General features: G+C 39.5%; 1 protein-coding gene across 3 annotated transcripts in view; it reads left to right on the top strand.

The window, feature by feature from the left end:
- LOC105257726 (protein tiptop) overlaps positions 1–20,844 on the top strand; it is a 142,709-nt gene that overhangs the window by 59,445 nt on the left and 62,420 nt on the right. Inside the window, exon 1 of one of the 3 annotated variants that reach the window (XM_011268538.2) lies at positions 2,962–3,720. The exons of the other annotated variants lie outside the window; for them this stretch is intronic. The gene's annotated coding sequence lies outside the window, so the exon portion shown is untranslated. Of the gene's footprint in view, positions 1–2,961; positions 3,721–20,844 lie in introns of those variants that run through there. 3 annotated transcript variants of the gene reach the window in all.

The raw sequence follows: 20,844 nt of genomic DNA, 5'->3' as shown, positions 1-20,844 counted from the left end.
TTATTGCCGTTCGCCTCGACTTCGGCACGCTATCGAGCTCTCTGATCCATAGAATGTAACCATCGTCGTACTATTCGCGTCGGATCCTCCCTCCGATCGCTCCCTCCGGGTCTTGCCGGCCTCTCCTGCCCTCGTCCTCGCCCTCTGCCTTTTCGTCTGCCGAAAGTCGAAAACCGCCTCCCGAAGCTCTTTCGACTTTAATGTCGCGGAAAGCGCTCGCTATATTTAAAAATCGCCAATCTTTATCGCCAAGACTTGCGAAAATGTGAACGCGAACAATGTGATAATCCCTGTCGTCGTCATTGATCTGTATTTAAATAAAAGGCAAGCGCATTTTAAAGGGAGAGAACGAGTGACGGTTGTTTCGGAGAATATATCTCAAATTACAAGTAATATTAAAAAAAAAATTCTTTTTCTCTTATATACAATAGTTACACGATAATAATGCAACAAACTTTATACGTACGTAAAAATAAATGTACAATTGCATCGGTTTTATTGAAAAAAAAAAACGGACATAAATTTGTATTATTTTAATTGCAAAAATAATATGTTTCGCGCGACGCGAGGTCTCTCATTAATTAATTATCATTAATTTTGCTTATCGTGTCGAGTGTTGCATCATTCGAAATTAACAGATTCATAAATCATGTTTTTTTTCTAAAGCGGAAAATTGATATCACTCTCTTTTCGAACCGCGACGTCCGCGCGGATGCGTTCTTACACAGTCGTCCTCCTTCTTCCGTCACCCTTCAACGGGTCTCTCATCTCGCGTCCGACTTATGTGCACGTGGGTGTACGGTGGGTTTCCACGAGAACGTACCGCTTTCACCGCGGTCGATGACGACGAGAGGGTTGGATAGTGGATAGAGAGAAAAGGAGAGAGAGAGGGAGGGGGGGAGAGAAGCAGCCGCGGAACGACAGGAGGAAGAATGGCGTGGAGCGGAGGGTGGCAGGATGGAAAGGAGGGAGTAAGGGGTCAAGTGAGGACCGATGCATCAAGCAAACCGTGACACTCGCCTCCGCATGGCGTGCATAGATCATGCCGACCTCTCTCTCGTCTGTGCGCGACGAGGTTGGGGTGGCGGGGAGGCGATCTAAGCCGCGAAGATAAAGAGAGGGAACGGGAGAAGGAGCGAGACGGTCGGCTCTTTCTCCGTTTCTTTCCATCCCTTCGATCACCCTTCCGTATTTCTCTTTCCTGTCGCGACTGTGGCGGGAGAGCACAAATGTACGAGCCGAACGAGATAGACGCGAAGAAGAGAGCAGAAGTGCTCGTGAGCCCGACACAGCTCCGCTATGTGGGCGCGCGTGTACGTGCGTGCATACACGCGTGTATACGTGTCCAAGTGTGCGCGCGAGCGTTTTTTCAACGAGATTTATTACCGAACTCCTAATGCTCCGGGACAAGGGGAAGAGGCCGGGAGTCCCTTCCCCACCTCCGCCTACTCCTCCGTCGCCTGCCGTCGCCGCCGCCGCCGCCGCCGCCGCCGCTGCCGCCACCGCTGCCGCCGACGACGTCGTCGTCGCCGTGTCGACAGTACCTTCTCGCCGTGCCTCTGCCGAGTCTCCGCGCGTCGCTTAATCCCCGGCTGCCATGCTATTACGAGTTGATTTACATTCTCGCGCTAACAAGGGTTGGGATAGGGCCCGGAGGATTCGGTGGTCTTCTCGATGGATCCTCGATACGCGCACCGGACTGTCGGCGTCTCGGACGAGATAACGCATCGACTCGGTAGACTTGTATCGAGTTAATTTTTCAGAAAATTCGACTGTAGCTACGAATGACGCGAGAAAGTTTAATCTCTCGAAATAAATTAGTCAGTCTCGTTAGAATTTTTGAATCTCCAATTCCTCGCGCAAAAATGCGAGAGCAATATTGCTAGGATCTCGGAAATGACAGAGGGAGAGATTGCACGTAGCTCTTCGGGCTGTGTCGGAATAAAATAAATATCTTTGCTAAGAAATTTACAGCTATAAATGGCCAGGTGATAAAGCGCGAAATAAATCATTATTAAGTAAATCGTGCTACTATTTGTAATTTATACTCTTAACCGATCCGACTTTAATGAGATCATTATAAAAGAATTATATAATCGTAACATGGCGCGTTTACGCGTCGAAAACCCAAGTGCCGATTGCAAAGTTGAGGCTCGAGAGATATTCGATCAACGTTCGATCGGAGATAAAAATTTGAGCGGAGAAACACGAGGCTGCACTTTGTGCAGCTAAATGTTATGGGAAGCGGAAAGCTGGTTAAGTAGAAGCCGCTGCATCACTGTCAGACAGGGGAACGTTCCTACTGAATCATTTTACATGTAGGATATCTTTCTCATAAAGCATCGGTAAAATGAAAAGAGAAAAATATATATTTGTTATGTAAACGTAATGTAGAAATTTGTTTATGTGTTTAATGGTGTTGGAATGTTTGTAGGAATATTTATAGGGAAAACAAACCAAGTAAAACTTTAACAGAACCAATTTATGGAGGAAAGAAATAGATAGTTTCGAGATAACATTTTTTTTTTTTTTAAATAAAATTCTCTCTCTCTGTCTCTATCCATATGTTGCAAATATATAATTTATTGTAAATTTATAAATATTCAAATTGATGAAATTATTATTCAAATTGCTATCGCAAGTGAGATGTATATAGTCTAAAAAGCTTTCATCACATTTTCATCGCGACTCTACTTTATAATTATTCTTGCTGAGGACTTTTTCGAGTCTTTCGCTCAAATCTTCTCGACTCAACGTCGCATTATTTACGTACCATTTTTATCTTTATGGATCCGCGCGATCCCTAAAACACATGTTTGCCAAAATATAGAAATTTTCCAAACAATTGGACGGCGCGTGTGAAGAAATCGCGGACGGCTGGACGTAGGGCGAAGGGGAGAGAACGCGAAAAAAGGATCGGGAGGGGAGGAGGAGGAGGTAGGAAACTCGTTTGGAGGAGAGAGAGAGAGAGAGAAAAAAAAAAAGGAATCAGTCGCGTGAGACACATCGCCGCGGAAGACGAGAAGGGCGACTCCGCGAGGAAGAAAGACTCTCGAACTCTGAAGAGTGGGATGGGGGCGTGGGTGGGATAGATGCTGGTGGGGACGAGAGAAGCGCGGCGGGGTAGTAGGGATAGTTCAGGGCCGCGGGTAAGGGCGGCGCGGGGTGCCGCGGGGAGAGCGAGCGAGTAGGGGCAAACGATGCTACGATGGAGGGGGCAGAGGTGGGGAAGATGATCGCGGAGTCGTCAGTGCGCCACGTGCTGCCGTCGCGATTGGATCTTTACTTTCGCTCCGTTCTGTCAATGAATCACGTACGTTGTATCGCGTAAATCGTGACTTTTCTAGTGGCCAGATTCGACGAATAAGTGCGTCGCGACGATGCGCATCTTCGCACGGTGACGACGGAGCCGAGAAAGAGAGTCGACGTTCCGAGCCGAGGAGAAGTGATTCGAAGAGGACCACGAAAAAGAAGTCAAGTTTAGTGAATGGTGCGCGCTGTTAAATACCTATCGTGTTATAATGCGCGGCTCGTCGTGGGATGACGATGTGGTGAAATAGTATCGAGGATTTCGTAACCGAAGCAAGCCCAGATGCTCGTCGTTTCAACGCCGCGTTATCCCTATCGCGACTGCTGGTCCAGGATCGGCGCGTCTGAAGTGTCGGCAGTGACGGCACATCGGGACCGACGTATCCTGCTCGGTAGAATCACTACTTCGTGGTGAGTGCGCTGCGCGATTCATATATTTCCGCTATCCTGGCGTGGCTAGTGTCGCATTTCTCGTTTCAAAGTTTTTACTCTGTTGTGAATCGTGCGACTACGTTTTTCGAGTGTATTTCTAAGAATCGGGATGAAAATATTTATATAGGCTCTGTTCAATCGTTGCCAAGTGAATGATAAAAGGCGACAGATATTTAAAAGTTTATTCCGAATCGTAGAAACTAAGATGTCAAAATACCGCAAATGATGTTTTAAAAATATCCGTAGAGTGTTTTGCCACGATACTTGAAAAATTTTTTGCGATATCAAAAAAAGGAAAAAGATTTTCTAAATTTTGCATCAGGAAATTAAACAGGTTGATTTGAATGCGCGATTCAAGCTTGTACTGAATTTAATGAAGGTCACTAATATGCCACTAAAATCTCAAGTGAAAAAATTTATTTTTAATAAATTCCTTTTTTCATTTTATAATAATTTATAATATTGCCATTATTAAAAAATTTATAATAATTTTTTAATAATTGCAATTTATTTATTAATTCCTTTTCTTTATTCTAATTATACAAAGACGGCAGACTAAGCTTCGCCGACAATCTTAAATTCGCCTGGCGAATTTTCGCGCGTAAATAGTTGTTAGGAAAGTATAATGAATTCTGGAAGTCCCGCGTCATTTCTCTTCGCCGAGGAAAGATTTCGCAAAGAGAGTCGCGAGCAAGGAAGCGGAAAGTATTCGACTCTCGACTGGACGACTTTTACAAAATCGCCTTAGCACGATGATGGTCGCGCGAGCGCGTGGCTTGCATAAACAAAAGTGCAGTGCGCGCAGCAGGTGGCGGAATCGCGTGTAATCCTGAGGCACGTAGGATCGTCTAATCTGCGAAACGGACGCATTGTTTCTACTCCTTGGAAAATTAACGCCGCGCCGTATTAACCTCGATCATGCGTATGCGGTTGGCCGCGTCAAAGTGGAGTCGTGGATTAAATTGCACCGCGCGATTCTATTTTCGCCGTGTCCTCGTGCCGCGGTTCGGATTTTCTCTGTCGCGTGCCCTTCCCTCGCTTCGTCCACACACACACGTACGCATGTTCTATCGCTATCTCTGAGAATACGTTAGAAATTTTCAGGATAAAACCGCTTTGATTTTCTACAGCGCAAATGACGTGTATTAAAACGCGTGTGTTTGATCTTGTAAAGATATTCCTTGGATATGATACGATGTGAGATGCGATATGTGAGATTATCGACATGTTCTAGACGGGATAATTTCGATTTGGATTGAATTTTGATTAGTAAAATGTCAGTATATATAAACGTCACACACATATAGCTACGTACAATGTGTGCCGATTAAAAGAAGTATCGCAAATGTCACGTTTGCTGTCAAATTTTTGATTCACTATTCCTGTCAGATAAGTAAAATGGAGATTAAGAAATATTATACATCACATACACTTGAGTAATTTATTGTGACATTTAAAAAAATATCTGTACCTAATCTAATTTTTTACTCGGATGTCGTCTCTTATATGGATGTCATTTTATTTGAGATACATCGTGGGGATCATAGATCGTGTGTCATAAATTTTATGTCATAGATAAGTTGACGTAACAATGGACGAAACAGAAATTTCTTCAAATAGATCCATATTACCTGAAATCCTTGTTTAATCTGTCATAGAGTGATAGGTAACATTTACATTTGTTCGAATGTATTTTGTGTGAAATTGAATTTGTGAGGTTTATTTATCAAGTTTTCAAGTTTTATAACATTTTAAGTTTTATAACATAATTTTAGTGATTGATTTTATCAACTCTACTTGAGTCTAACTTTCAAATTTCTTTATTATCTGAAATAAAGGCAGCTGCAGAAATAAAGAAACAATAAATAATTACAATTAGTACACTTATCGATGATAATTTATCCTTAATTATATATCACGTACAAAACCTTCCATCTTGAAAATTGTTCTTGCTCCCTACTTGCATCACGAATGACGCAGCGCGCATCAGAGAGAAAGAGAGAGAGAAAAAATATGCGTGTCTATGCATCCCTGCGTGTGGTTTACCCCATATCCGCGCTAATTGTCAGTTCATCAATATCACGCCTGAAAAAAATGCATTTTTGAGCGAGCGCACTCCGGGGGCGAGCACTCGAGTGGACACCTCCACCCTTTTGCCACCCGCCGGGGAAGAGGGGAGGTGAGCCGCTTCTTGACACGCTTTCCATCTTCGGTCTGATGGATGTGGTAAACGCTGGCGTTGACAGTGCGTTTTAATTGCGAGGTCCGCGTTACTGAAGCTATCCGAAGTGGGTCCCGGCTCGGTGACGGGATTGAAAGCCGCGTCATCGACGAGAGATTTTTCGTCGCGGTACAACGATGGATCACTTCGATCGCGATCCATCGTGACGTCAGGCCGCGGCCTTCGATTCCGAAGCGACAGTTCGGCCTGGTTTTTTTATCGAGAGTATTTATTTTACGAACGCATAACGAATCGCGCGCGCGGAAGTTTGAGCGGCAAAAGGAACCCGACGCCGCATCTTTATCGTTAACCTTATTTCGAATCGAGAGAGTTCACGATGCAATTAAGAGATGCAACGAGTCGAATAAGGCGCGAGCAGCATGATCGGAGAGAGCTGGCCTGTCAATCTTCTTGCTTCATCCTTGCAAAAGTGGTGCATTAACGCGCTGCGAGTCGGTCATGTGTGCGTTCTACCATACGATGAGTCGCAATTATTCGCGCGGGTATCCAATGTTGCGCTTTTTCTTTTTGTCGATAGTAATCTCCAAGTCAATTCGAATAGTCGGACGCTTCATTTTTAATTACTGCATTATTCCATGATTAAATAATCGATATAAAAACATATCTCTTATAATGATTAATACAGTTTTATAAATTGCAAAAACTCGATTACGATTTTGCTTCGTGTTACATCATTTTCTTCCGATATTATTATTTATTCGGGACAATTTTACAAAATTTTGTAGTACAAAGAGAACATCTTTCATTTGCATACGTATTATTTTAACCGCTATGCTTACACTTACGCTTGACGTTCGTATGTAAGCGTTGACGTGAATTAGTTTATTATTTTAGTCTTAGACACCTGAAGGGAGATATATAAGTCTTTAGAGTTGCGTGGATTGAGCAAAGTATGTTCGCACACCGCGTTTGCGTTAATATAGACGTTTATTGCATACATAATGCGCATCCACATAAAGTGAGACAGGCTGTGCTTACACACTTGTTACATTGAGCAATTCATAGAAATTGCTTCGAAAGCTCGTAAGCTGTAAATTTGTTGTCAGGTGTTTACTACATTTTTAATTTTAATTTGCATTTATTCGAATAAAATTTCAATTAATGTCGTATAATAATTTTTTTACGTGGCGAATGTCGAATATTTTTTTACACGATCATTCTTTACATATAAATGAATTGAATTAAAATTTTACAACGATAAATCACATTGATAAAAAAATAGTAACTTTTCTATAAAAAGTAGTGTCTTTTAAACCTTTTTTTTTATTTAGTAAAAGTTGTAAGAAATTATAAGGATACTTGATGCACATGTATTATACATTTAACGGAAATTGTTTTTCTTTTTTTCATTGATTTTTTATACTAATCTGCTATGATCTGCCTTTTATTGTGCGTCACACGCACTTGATGGCAATTGCTAGATATTTACGAGACAATTCAATGTGACAAACATCAGAACGATAAATTCTCTCGCGTGTCTGTCGTCATTAATTAAATAAGTTTTTAACAGACGTACACTTAAACAATTAGCCGACTTTCTCGCAAATGGATATTTAGAATTGACTCGATGAATTAGAATGAAAAGATATGAAATTCACACACACATACACACAGAAATTTTGCTAATATATAGTTTATAAATTTATAAATATATGCATGTGCGAATTTCATATATATATACATGTATATAAACATAAATCTATTCTCCGCTGGTCATACAACTTAAAATTCGTAGACTTAAAATGAAGCGGACATGACATCATCGGACAGCGATTAAATCATGTCATCATGAAACGCCTCCGAGTGCACGTATGACGAGTCATTGTGAATTCATGGGACACGAAGAGACTTTACCATAAATAATTGTTTATTTCATCTCTTGTAATTCAATTCATCTCTTAACGCATAAAATTATTAATTTATTGTTATTTATTTAAATGTGTTTGCGACTTTTTCGACAATTGCGATTGACAGAGCCGTCCGAAAGGATAAATAAATGAATTGAATTTAAATTAGATAGCGCAATTGAAATTGTGAAACTATAACAAGTAAAATCAGGTTTTTCAATTTTAATAACATGATTGTCCAACACGAAACCAAGTTTTTTCACAGCTGCTTTCTTGGCACCCGGTATCGTTTTTAATTTACATTACACTTGCTCACTTGGTTCGGCCCTCGTGAATTTCGACAAATTGTTATTTAATCGCGACACAGCAATCGATTCGCGCGAGAATGCACAGTGAAAATTTGTCGTCGTCGTCGTAAATTCACGTCTGCGCGTAGTTGTTCTTCTTCCACCAAGAATCGCGTTGCATCACGTTCGTCCGCATTCGCGATAGGGAATGCTACGACTCTGTTGATTTATGAGTCAGTTTCGTAAGCGTAATGATGAGAGGATTAAGATTCCGCTTTTATGTGTCGGCGGATAACAGCGCGGATCGAAGGTAATTATCGTATATGTTTTCTTTTTACCGTGAGACAGACTCCATCGAGATGCCATCGTTATAATTTAACACAGCCGGGAACGGCCGGTAATAATATCGCGGCTAAAGAAATATCTGTTCCTGTCATCGCTCCTATTTTGTTCGCACTCGAATCGCAAGCGTGCCGCAAAGGAGGTAATTGAGACACTCTCTATTGCGAATAAATATCTTTTTTTTCACGCTTACAATACATGTGCATCGTCGGTTTTATTTTATTAAAAATCGCTCTATGAATTTCTACGAACAATGTTTAATTTTTCAATTTTTTCCGAAGCAAAATTATATAAATTAATTTTATAAATATTACAATACGCTGTGCAAACAGTGAAGGAGGAGAGGAGATAGATAACGGATATTTTTAATATAATAATTAAGCGATAATTACTAATTTATCCTGATTTATGTTAATCTTGACATGTAAATTGATGGGTATCCTATTAAAGCTATGATTTGATCAATATCTAGATTGACAGATCTATTTACGCCTGACGTAATGATTCTGTCCTTTTGGTATAAAAAGATACTTTCCGATTTTTAAGAACGCGACTCGCATCGGAGAAAAGAAGCGTAAGAAAGATGAAGAATATATATATATATATATATATATATATATATATATATATAAAAGGATCAAAGCACGCGCGTATCTTCTCGTTCCTTTCCCCCGTAGTTATTTGCTTGTCAACTCGTCTATCTATGAAGACCCGTCAGGATATTCGTCGAGTTGTAGCCCAGCTTGTTCCCCTTATTTCTCGTGAACGGATTAATAATAAAACCGTTGTAAGCTCACCTGCCAATGTCGCCGGGTTAAAAGATCTCTTTGAAGTACACCTGCAAGATTTTGAATGCAAATAGAAGCTCCCCGCGCGGGATTGACGCGGTATTATGGAACGTTAATGAGACACACGTGTATGCAAATGATGAATTAATACATATCATTAAAACTGCTCACTGCAAGAGTGTGAAAAAAAATGTGTATGTTTTATTGCAGGTCGATTATCGAGTGCGCTTCGCTTATAATCATTAAAGTCGTCATCAAAATCATTAAATAACATTTACATATCTCAGCAAGTGTAAGTGTATTTATAAATATAATATTTTATATCTATAAATAAAAGTTGGCTCTAAAAATTTGGGCGCAAAAAATATTTTGTTTTTATGCTATAGCTTTGAAATTTTGCAACGTTCTTGTTACATTTAATGTCTATGCAAAAATATTTGTTTAAAAAAAATGTGTAAAATAATGTTTTAACGAAAATGTAAAATTTCGAATTGATCCTAATTCATGCGCAAATATTATACTTGTAATTTCTGTCGTGTGTTACAGCTTGCATTTAATTCTGCGAATCTCGAAGCTACACGTTGCTCGCATCGGAGCAGGTTCCAATCGTTTCTTTTTCCGTTTCTCCTTACCATATCGATGAATTCTCCAGCGCTATTCGTTAGTAAGCGTACAGCTTTCAGATAGCTAATGCGAAATGCAAAAGGAGAGTAGTTTTCTCGTGTACATATAAGTGTGCACCGACACGTGTAGATGCGCGCCTAACGAGGACGCGGATCCGTAAACAGGCTTCGTCATGTTTGAATGTATGCGAAACACAGGCTGCTGGATACACACGCGCGAGAAAAACACACACACACACACATGTCAATAGCACACCCCCGCGATCCAGTACCGCCTATTGAAGTCCGCGATGACGGGGCCCGTCTGTCAGCAGATCAAAGCTGAAGTAAGCTCTCTTTGTGATGCTTTGCCGGGTTGGTATTTAATTATGTATGAGATCGATATTCGGGCCTTCGGGGGCTAGTCGCTTCTCTCTTCCACTCGACTCTCGCGATCTCTCCTTTCCGCTTTTCGTCCGCTTTCCTCATCTTTGCTTCTCAACTCGTTACTCTGCCAAATCTATAACTTTATGACTTTATTATGAATGCCTATGAAGAACGAAAGAGGAGGGTATTTGTACTTTACAGAGATGCGACGAGGAGAATTTGTCGGTGCGTTTTGACTTTATTTTATATAATAAGTCTGCATTTCAAAAATTGGATAATAATAAATATTATTGTTTGATTGCGATCAATTTAAATTCTATCGTTAATGTAAAAGAGCCTCGTTTACTTTTATATCGGCTCGAAGAAATTCGAGTTGGAGTTTGTTCGTTATTATGTTTAAGCAGACTTTATAAAGTTTATCAGAAATTGCGATTTCCTGAAATACGATAGATTTGTTCGTCCTGCATTGTTCCCCTGCCCCTCGTTTCCTCTGTCTTCCAGCAGAATGATGAAGCGACAACTAATAATAAGTAACTTTGGAGTAGTTTCTCTTCAATTATCGCTATTTCGAAGGAAGCTCGCAATACTTTGGATAGATATGGAAAGATATGAAGGTGAAAATGAGGAGAAAGAGAAGGAAAGATCAGGTTTATCGATAAAGTTAATTAGTAGATATTCTCATTCGTCCAGTTTGTGCGTGCGGTTCAAAGCGCCGACACGGCGCAGATATACTTTATGCGTGCGTTTGCCAATCGTAAAGATCTCATCGTAAGGAGTATCCGTCGAAAGGAGTTCTGGGAAGAACGATAAGATTATTGCCAAACGAGATTGCAAGCTGTAAAGCAACGTGCGCGCATATGAACCTTCAAAGTACATCTCCTTTCGGTATTTGCTAATATAAGCATAATGAAAGCTCGAGTCATCTTGACGATGATACGGGTCTTGTTTGATATTTTGATAGTCGCATGCGTTTGATAACGCATGCGACTATCAAAATATCATCATTTCAGTTGCATTTAATCAAAAAGATGCGCTCGACAATTTTGACTAAAATTTCCAAAAAGATGATTGATTCAGACATCATAAATTAACCCCACCACTTGGTTATAAATGTTTAAAACGGAATTTAAGTCGAGGCGTTTGTAGCACAAGCATAATTAAAACTTGCTTCGATACAAACGAGATGTTTCGTCGCATGCATACGTCACGAAAAAAATGAATTGAAAATGCGCGACTCTTGGCGGACGCGATAAAAAGTATTAGCTAATCGTGCTGCCGCTAATTCGATGCTCCGATAACATTGCGTCTCTGTCGCTCGCGCAAACCCACCGCCGTTCTCCCTCTTTCATCCCTTCCTCGTCCTTCCTCCCACGCGTTTTTTCTGAGCGAACGAATCCATTTCGCTCGATTTCCATTTTCACGCACCGATTGCGCGTGTGTGCAATCGCGCCACACGACGAATGGCCGCAAAAGGTTATCGCTGCACTTCGAATTACAATCAATGTGTACCTTTCGATCTGACGACTCTGTTTTTGCCGCGTACTCCGGCATCGAATGAAAAGTGCAGTCGGCTCGACTCTCGCCGTGATAATCCGAATAAAATGGGAGGGGTCTAATAAAACGCTTTTGATTTACACGCGGTTCTCACCTTCACCGCTGTCAGGTTTTTCACAATGTTACCTCTTACTCTCTTGCTCCTCGTTCGTGGATTTTCCGCTCACCCGAGATAATCGAATTTCATATATCGACTCTGCTCTCATTTTTAATGAGATCTTTCCATTATCCGTATTAGAAAAATAATAATTTTTTAGTTGATTTAACACGACTTACAATTAATTTTCTTCTTACGCGAATGTGTGCGATTATCGCGTATGCGTCTGAAAAAAAACTAGTGTTTGATTCAGGTCGATTGGCTTTCGTTTTACGATGAAGCCAGTCGTCTCGGATGTTTTACGCGCTTGCGATTTTACCAGAGAATTATAATTATTAAATGTGAAAAAATTTGAACGTTCATTTATTTTTCATTCGAGATTAATAATTTTTTTTTTCCTTCTTGCAATCGCGATAAATAATATGACGATTGCAAGTTTCATTGCAAATTTCATTGTTTTTATGCGCAACATTTTGCCTTTTTCCATTGCCATCGAGAATATCGAAGGTTTGTTTTCCATTTCATACGGCTCGTTCGTTAGAGCACCCTCGATCGGGGCGATTCAGAGGATCGCACGCGAGGCCGATCTAAACGGAAAAGCAAACGCTAGAGGCATGCTGATGATGTAGACACACGGCGAGCGAGGCATAACGCGGTCAGGACGGGGTCGAAGTAGCAGGCGGCAGCGCAGCGCGTTTTGATCATTCGCACAGAAAATTGTATTTTCGAAATCAATTAATATCCGTGCGAGTAATAATACACTGGCTAATGATTGCGCAACTGTACACAGAATCGACCTCATCCCCCTCGCCCTCCGGTGAGTACCCCGCGATGACCCCCAGGCTACTTCCAACTGAGCTCTGCACCGGTCGTGATGCGCCGAGCCGCGCCGCGCCGCGCCGCGCCGCGGCCAAAGTGCATTTGACAATTTTTAATTATCGATAACGAGCCCAACCGCACGATGGTACATTCGTTGAAAAACAATGCGTCGACGGCAAACTGAAAAGCCCCTCCCCCATCATCCCTTCCTCTCCCTGCTCTCCCCCGCCCCTCCCGATAATTCAATATTAATTTTATTACTTGTCGATGAACGCGCGAATTTTCCGTGTAACTTAACGGTGTTTAATTTTTATTCGTCCCTCGTGGTCCACCGTTTAACCCGGATGGAAACGTGGCGCATCATCGTGTTTCTGTATCGCTTACCTGTACTCGCGACACAATATTTCTGCGAAATGCGAAAAGAGACGGTGCGGAGGATCCTTTCCTCTCTTGGAAATGTTTCGTTATATTCTAATGTGTATGTGAACAAATTTTATATAGAAATATATATAATGTAAACAAATTTTCTAGTAATTAACAATTCTTACTGACTTGCGCAATTTTTTTGTAAACTGTAGGTGTAAAATATTTTTTACACATTTAATATGTGTGTATATATTTATATATATTAATAAATAATAATCTTAATAATTTTGTGATATCAATAAGATGAAAATGACAGTGAAAATGCATTTTGTATTTTGGTTTAACACATAACTGTGTTAAAATCATTTTAATTGTTTCTTCTATCGTATATAATAAGGCAATCGTAGAAACAAATGCTTTGCGACTGAATAAAAAATAGGCATATGTCGTGACATAATTCAGTATATGCATATCAGAATTTTATGATTTAAATACGTACGTATAAGCTACTTTATTACAGTTTCCTTGCAGATAAATTAGTAGGCTATGATATCATTTATTTCAAACGTATTAAAACATTTTGTGACATCTTGATAATTCCCAATTGTGATGATATCCGAGAATGATGATTCAGTCCGATATTGCTTCTCATGATATTAATAAATGATAAATGATTCTTTGACAGATTACTTGAGGTTCCGTCCAATCAAGGGTAATTCAACACACACACACGCGTATATACATATATATATATATATATATATATATATATACACATATATATGTGAGCCCATAATTAAAGATATCTAGATTATATAAATTAATATCTCTTATCTGAAATTATACTAGAGCGATTTCAAAATTAGCTGACACTTAAATTGGCAGACGAAAATAAAAGCTGACGTATCCAATATTGTATTCTCCTGCAAAGAACATTATATTTTTCGACATTACATTTTTTCATATTTTCTATTTCTCTAGATGCTTAAATGAGAAAATTAAAATATATAGAAAGACATATATATACTACAAGTTTTAACAATAACATGTTTTAAATTTTTCCACAAATACAAGTTTCCAATTAGATCGTTATGCGAATCTTTAATTTTTATAAACTAAAAGCAGCGAGAGAGAGAGAGAGAGAGAGAGAGAGAGAGAGAGAGAGAGAGAGAGATGCGACTGATTAACGGGAGATAAACAATGAAATAAAAAATATTTATAAATTAATATTTGAAGTAATGGTGTTTGTATTCTTTTTTATTCACGCTTAGCAAATTCTGGAGTAAGTTTCGAGGAAAATCGACGCACCTTACATGCAGAAACACTTGATATAGTAGGATGGCTGTAGTATACAAGGCGCCACATTGATCAAAGGAGCCGCCAAGTTGACGGGCTCTCGTCGTAACTTATATGCTACACAGGTATTTACATAAAACTGCCTACTACTGGTCGCGTTTCCACGTCTACATGGCCACTTTAACACAATCGAGCAAAATTTATACATAAATTTATAATGCTCTTTTGTTGCCCAAGCTCCAGTTTTATTGTTCCAGATTCTGGTTGCATAAGCTTAATAGACGTGTTTCCGACAATTTTCTCTCTTTTGTCTCTTTATTGCGTTTTTCGCTGGTTAAAAATTACTATTCCTTTTTCAATCGAGAGCCTATATGCATTTCTTTCGTATATCCGTCACGCTTTTGTAATCGCTTGTCCGTAACCGCTTTATTTGACAGGTCTTTCTCTTGTATTTTATTTCGACGCGCTACTTTTTGACGTCCTGCCGAGTTAGTAAAATTATTTGCTAGTCGTTCTGGTTAACTCCGAAATGTCAGGATTTAAAATTACTAGAAATATGAGATTTTTTGAAGCGTGACAATCATAGTGCACATGGTGCTATTTGTTGAAGAAATTGTTATTCGAAGTTATTGTTTTTGCTTTTTATTATATTATTAATTATTAATTACACTTTTATTTCGATTGGATAGCATAAATTTTTACAATATTACAGTAACTCTGTCGTCATTTGGGCCCCACATTTTCACGCTCGCTTAAACATGCGTGCGGATAACATTATTTTCTTCTTTATAGCCTTCTCGACTATCTGCAAAGGAAAAATTGCATAAAAGACATGAATATTTTAAAACGAAATTAGCAGCTCTGCATCGTGTACATTCGCGTAAACATAGTATACTGATACCGTCGTGACAGCGATGTTTTATTAATTAAGTAGAATGAACTTATTAAATGAAATATGAATATTAGGAGTTGTCAAGTCGACTTAGACTATCTCTTAGATTAGAATATCTCTTCATTCCTTCTCGAATTATTATTCGTATTATGATACATAAGAACTCGCTCTTTTACGGTAAGTTAAAATTTAAAAAAATGTTTAAAATTGTAAACTGAAAAAAATACATCCTCTTTCTCTCTCTGTCTTTAATTTTCAAAAAATAAACACCTTGACGTAGCTATACTTTGCACGTATCTTCACGATGGATGATACCAGAGTCGCAGTAGGAAAAATTCCTTCGTGAATCACTCACTAGATTACTCACATCACTGCCTTCCAGATTTCGCATGACAGAAGTGTTTCGCTATGCGAGAGTGGGGAATTGCGTTGCCAATGCAACGCTGCTCGTGTCTTTTACGCTGACTCTGTTATAAATCATCCCTGTGTTGAACGCGCGCGTTTATATACTCTCTTCCATCGTTATTTTCCTTAATTTTGGTCGACAGCTATACTGAAAACACACGACGTGTGTTCAGTTACTTAAAAATCGCACCGTTATATTTATCGAGAAATGAATGAACGGTACGCGTGAGAGAGTGACACGTGAGAACGTAACAATCGATGAATTATGCGCGTGAGTTCTAGTTTAATTTCACATGTTATGTACGTGTTACATTTTTTAAACAAAGAAAAAAAGTTGAATTTTCAGAAAGAGAGATCTGAGCGATCAAAGTTTAATAGAACAAAAATTATGCCTAATTATACATTAATAATTAAACATTAAAAATATGTACTTGTACGTATTTATAGAAATAAATAATTTCGAAAACATTTAAAATAGACATATATTTGAAGAAGAAAAAAAGTATATATATATCTTTATAAATTTTAAAATGTATCATATTTTTTAAATATTCCGATAACATGACTATAAAATGTTTGATATCTCGTTTATCACATAATGCTTTTCTGCTTGTTTAATATGTCTATACGTTGATGACTCAATCTTTGCACGTGGAAATTATATCCACTTGTTCCTTATATGGAATGACTAGATATGACACGGTGTATGCGTTCATTGCGTATTAAACACGATAAATGATTCTATGGTATATAAGTGGAATGTTACGCGAGACAAGGAATTATAACATGGAAACAAAATTAGAGAGGTTGTTCTTTCATATCGTTCTATATTGTTGTGGTGAAATACTTGGACACGCAAGCATTTGCATAATACTCTACAAAGTATAAAGATATATATATATATATTTATAGTTATATATTTTAATAATTATATATTTTTCAGAACATTGAAGAGCAAGGGTTAATAATCCTAAAAATATGTTTAATTAATATTTGATAAAGTTTCCCTTTCTACATGTATATTTAATGACAATTCACTTCATCTTAGAAATGTCGAGACATCATGAAATAACGTTCGATACTTGACGATCCTCATGAGCGGTTACCGCGGATTTATCGATCGGCTATTGACGGCAGTGTTAACGATAACTGAAAGATCAACCGGCTCCAAGTACACGTGATTATCCCATGCAACATCGATATGATAATTGCGCTCATAAAACGTCGTAGAGACGATGCGGCTTATTCATTCACTCTTTTCCCTGCGGTGATTGTACGCGACAGCATCTTGCATCTTGCACTTTTACAGGCGCGAACAAGGAAGCGCGCTGATAACATTGGATAATAATTACGCGCATTATGTCAGCAACAGTATATACGATGCTGCGAGTGTAGCTCATAGCGTATAGATCTCACACACACGCGCACGCTATTCTCTCCCTCTCTCGCTTCCTCTCACTCCATATGACGGGCAGTGTTCTGAGAGAATCTAGGATCTCACAACAATGTGGCGAAATGTCTCGAGCTACCATGTACAATATCAGTCAAAAATTAGAGATCACTCGCAAGAAACGTATAATATTACAGAGACAAATATTTTGAGAGAGATATATTAAGTTGGGGGTCACATTTGTGGAATGAGTTAGACTAGAGAATTAAGATTTCGTCTTGGAATCGTTTAAAATTTAAAAATTATTCCATCGAAAAGGCAAAAGAAATGTCTGTACACCACGTTATACACGAGCGAAACAATTTAAAGTATCAAAGAAGAGCTGTAGAAAAAATGCATCTACATCGCAGCAAGAAACGGAACATGATAGATCCTACATCGAATATTTGATTTCACCCTCCGCGATTGCTCGTGTACCAATCTCGGACTTTCGGCCGACACTGTAGAACGTACGTACACGTTGCGGCAACGCCAACGCTACCGCCTCGACCGGATCGTGCCTTCTAGCGAAGCGCACACGTGTAGCCCGGTGTGCCTACACACGTGTAACGGTACCGGAGTCGCGTGTAAGCCGGTGAATCACTACACGGCGACGCGACGTGCACGTGTGGGAAGTTTGGTGGCGGGAGCTGGCGGGGCATTGCCTTCCGAGGACGCGGGTCTCACCTGAGCGCGACGCCGATAACAAGGACGACTACGACGCAGACGACGTCGTCTGGGTGGAGCCGACGACACCGCGAGAAGCGATTGTCCTTTCCGCAAGACAGGTTGTAATGAGCTCGTGGCTTTAGGAAAACGCGCCAAGTACGCGTGATCGTAGGCTGTCGTCGCATCTCTCTAAACATTATGTCTTTCTTCGCGCTCCTCTATTCCAATCGATTGCGCGTATTTATATCGTGTATTATATCGCAAACTGACAATGAATCCAATTGATGATGTCATTTTCGCTTTGGCATAAAGTATTTGTTCGCTAGTGTGAAAATTTTTCCAGTATATCGTCAAAGTTGTAAGTTGTTTCAGACGCATTGTTTAATCTTCCCATTGATTTCACTATTGATTTTCTCTCACTATTTTAATACATGCGAGAGAAACGAGACGCGATATTCTGGCTCTTTGATTAAATATTTTCGAAAAACAAGTATAAATTTATTTGGAAGATAATTGAATGAGAAATTATTACTCTCTTTCTATCAATAAATTTGGTGATATTTTATGCTCTGTTTTTTTTAACATTTCTCTTATAATAGAATTAATTTTCCATTATGTAATAATGCAGTTAATATTATTCTATAAATATATTTTTATTTTAAATAGAAATATATTTAAGATGGGTGTTTCTCTTAAATTGATTAAATTATTTTATTTCTTACAATTGCATATGTAATTGCAAAGTTTATTATATAATTAGGCACTCGCTGCTAGCTTTCCATACAACTTTAGTATTCGAAATAGTATAAGGTTTTAGAATAAAACATGCATTTGGAAAATTTAACGAGTTTCAAATTCATATAGATTAAGATGCGCTATAATTTGACCATACTGACAAAAATAACATTTATCGTTTTTGAAGAGATCAATATTTTAACAAAGTAATAAAGAGATACTATACATTTCGATTAAACGTACAAGAATGAATTGTACATACATAACGTCACAACTATACATTTACTAATATATATAATATGCAGCAATGAATCGACAGTTTCAGATATAATTAAAAAAAAATCACTTGACGTATCGTGCGCTTGGCTCGTACAGTATATTAAATACAAACGTGTCACCCTGTATATTTGTGACTCGTTCTATTACGTAGTCGAACGAAAACGCGTGACCGGTCTGGCTTGATTGATTGGTTACTTTGGTGTTTGCTCTGGTTCGCCGGCACCAGGCGAGTCAGCTTCGAATTGTCACGTCGATCGATTATTTTTGACAAGGTTGATTGATAGGCGGGCAGAATCGATCGATTGACGAACATTGTACCGCGCGGACCTCGCCCCCGTTATTGCGGCGCCGATAATAATTCCAGGTGATATTATTGTCACCTTCAGCTCGCCTTTCCTACATGAAATAACAAGTAACTTGGCGCAGCCGTGCGACACAATGCAATTGTATATCTAGAGGTATATAATAAGATCATTTGATTCCGCGCCATCGTTATCAGATAATTACCATGCGTCTTAATTCGACGGATTATTCGCTCTCTTTGTTTTCATCGTCGACACATTTTCGACATTTGCCATATTTTTTATATTATTTTTCACATAGATATTAGCTTATTTTCGCGCGGCAATCTCTCCCTCTTTCTCTCTTGCAGAGTTCTTGAAAGTTTCATGCAATATTGCAACTTGATATCAAAGAGAATCGAATTTTTTGATATTGAAAAATAGAATATAAAATAATTTAGCGGGAAGGATAATATGGGGCGCAGACATTTTGTTAAATATAATGCGACATTGATATTGTACATTAATGCAAAATGACGATATCGATCTCCCTTGCTTCGTAGACAGAAATAGGTTTTTATTCGGTGATAAGTACAAGCGCAAACCAAGTAGCATATTGCGACATATAGTCGGCGTATACGTGTATATATGTATGTAACGTCAGTCTTGTATAAATTAATCACTCACAATCGAGATGATCGCCGTACAATCCGTTGAAATATTTAAAAATCCGACACATGTGGCGCGTCTATAAATCTTTATTGTGTTGCGGCACTTTGCGGTGCTTTTGTCTCGAATTTTTGTTCCGATCGATGAGTCGTTGGGAGAGCGATCACTCGAGTTTACGACGCGACGATCGATCGTTCCCTGGCTCCGGCGATCGACTCATCGACCGTGTAACCCAATTCCTCGACGACGAGAGACCCCGCCGATGTCTTGAAGCCTCGTCACGAGGTGCCATTCGTCATAATTTTATCGATTAGCGGCGGACAGAGCCGGCGACCGGCGACCGGCGATCGGCGACCGACCGGTCTATGCATCGGACCGGTACGATCGATTCCGCGTCGACTTTGCGAGTCCGGTTCCAATTAACCCGCTTCCACGCATCGGCGATCAGATACGATCCGCGGATTTCATAATTTCGCGTGTAACCGACGTACGACTATCAATAATTGTAATCGATCTCGCGGCTATTTTAACATATTCAGAGGCGGTTGCAAATTTTCCACGCAATTTTCTCGAGATAAAATAGCGTAGGAGGAAGGCGCGAGTCCGCGAATTCTACGACGCAACGCAGTTGTATACAATGACAACAAGTCTCTGAAATACTGCATAGTTATTACTTTTCAGCGAGGGCCTCATTTTCTATGCAGATTTGCAGTTGTCATCGAACGCGAATGATTTATTATTTCATTATACACTTCTGCCGGTGTAAATTACTCGTATAATGCAATTTATCATATAATAAACTGTCGTCGGTTGACATTTTGGCGAACGGCGTTTGGCGCATTCAAGGAGAAATATTTGTCGGAACGCGCGTAATCGCGTCTCTTAAACAATCGAATCGCCAAGCGCAAGAATTCTCTCTCCTTTGTCGTAATTTAGATCGCGTCGTCGCCGCGAGGGCAATCGGAGCGTCTAAATCATTCTCGTGCTCGCCGATCCCGCCGGCGAGACCGTTAACTACCGGCCGTTTCTAACGATCGACGATTGCTCGACATTGATATAACGGGTCGCGGACGGAAAGACCGACGCATTGATAATAACAACAATAAAAGACGTTGGT

The sequence above is a fragment of the Camponotus floridanus genome, unplaced genomic scaffold, assembly GCF_003227725.1.
Source record: "Camponotus floridanus strain SB8 unplaced genomic scaffold, Cflo_v7.5 scaffold38, whole genome shotgun sequence".
NCBI lineage: Eukaryota > Metazoa > Arthropoda > Insecta > Hymenoptera > Formicidae > Camponotus > Camponotus floridanus.
Note: the sequence above shows the minus strand (reverse complement) of the source record. Positions and strands in the feature narration are given on the sequence as shown.